The sequence below is a fragment of the Myotis davidii genome, unplaced genomic scaffold (assembly GCF_000327345.1).
Source record: "Myotis davidii unplaced genomic scaffold, ASM32734v1 scaffold685, whole genome shotgun sequence".
Taxonomy (NCBI): Eukaryota; Metazoa; Chordata; class Mammalia; order Chiroptera; family Vespertilionidae; genus Myotis; species Myotis davidii.
Window position 1 is genome coordinate 512,106 of NW_006295823.1, and position 1,610 is coordinate 513,715.

At 64.2% G+C, this 1,610-nt stretch overlaps 1 protein-coding gene across 3 annotated transcripts in view; it reads left to right on the forward strand.

The window, feature by feature from the left end:
- NEK7 (NIMA related kinase 7) overlaps window positions 1-1,610 on the forward strand; it is a 46,736-nt gene that overhangs the window by 40,959 nt on the left and 4,167 nt on the right. The gene's annotated exons all lie outside the window — the stretch shown is intronic.

Genomic DNA, 1,610 nt, shown 5'->3' on the forward strand with positions numbered 1-1,610 from the left:
GCGGGCCTCCGGCTCCCGCTGTGGCCCTGTGAGGAGTGGAAGGGGCTGGAGGGACCTGGTGGCAGCTCTGCCCGCGTGATCCTCAAGGCTGAGCCTCGCTGCTTGGGGAACCCACTGAAAGGAATTGCCTGGGCTCCATCAGCATCTCCCGTTTAGCCGAACACACAATGGTTGTAGCTATTTCGTCATGGTTGTATCGATCCCCTCATGACGGTAGCAACCCCGGCGTGATGTCACCTGTGAGGGAGACACGCGGAGCAGCAGGCCTCAGTCAGCTTGCGTGTGGCCTGTTCACGTCTCCGGGAGCTGGTGGAGGCCCCCGGGGAGGACGAGTGAGGGCATCTGTCTGCCCGGGAGAGCGGGAAGGAGCGAAGGAGCAGCAGGAAGCTGGTGGGTGGCTGCCAGCTTTCTATTCGCACGCAGAGCCCCGGTTCCGTTTCTGTCTCTGCGGGACCTGGAGTCGCGGGGCCGGAACAGTGAACCCTAAAGGGCTTCTGCCATCTGAGCGTCCGGCCTCCGCGTAGCGCCTCTTGCTGGGCGTGGACGGGGGTCGTCGGCCGCCTGCTTTGTGTCCGCAGCCTTTGCATCAGGTCATTAGAGCGAACGCCGCGCGGGCAGTGAGCTAATCAGTGTTATGTTTGCTGGACGGTGTGCGGCCTGCGAGCCGTTGCTGATGGCTGTTGGGCTGGAATATCATCAGTGCGGCTTCGCACAGAGTGCTCGGCGGCCGCGAGCACCGCGCCGGGCTCGGCGTGTCAGGGCCGGCCCTTTGTTGTGTCACTCAGGCCGCTTCCCTCCGCGAGGCATGAATATTTCACGCGCCCGCACCTCCGCGCTCCTCCTGCATCCGCGCTCCTCCTGCACTAATTTCCCGCCGCATTTGCATTTCACATGCGGCTGATGAGGGGATGCGGGCGCAGCGGGCGGTTGCCATGGTGACCTCAGCAGGATTTTAATGATGGGGCCGCATGGTGGAAGCGCCTGCCTGCGGGGCCACTTCTGGCCGCTGAGTGGGAGGTCGGGGCAGATGTCAGAGTCCGCGGAGTCTGCCCCATGGAAGGCCCCCGGTCGGAGGAACTGGCCGCCTCCTCCCTCCACGGTGGTCCCGGCCCCGTGGTCTCCCACGGGCAGCACCTTCCTCCCGTGGCCCAGGAGGTCCTGTGCCTGGTGGGCAGGAGGCTGTGCTGTCCAGGTCCACACGCAGCCAGGTCCTTCCAGAGAAACGAGACATGGAAGGTGCGACTGATGATGACCCGGATCCGGGCAGCTTCGCAGAAACGTCCCCAGAGCAGGAGCTCTGGGAGCAGATGTGTCCATGGGCCGCTCTCCCCGGTGGGCAGCCCACGCTGCCCGTGGAACCCTCACTCCCGTTCCTCCCAGGGAAGCCAAGCAGGTCCCGGCTGCCGCTCAGGGCACCTTCATGGCTCTGCCTGCAGAGCGGGGCTTCCGGTCGGTTCAAGTCCAAGTCGGTGTCACTCCCAGTGTGGGAGCGTGCAGGACACGGTGAAAAATGACGTGTCAGGTTTGTAAACGGCTTTTCATCCAGACCAGGCCAGGAGATGTCAGCATATGGCTCAACGGTAACGGGCTCTTCCCAAACCCCCAAACCC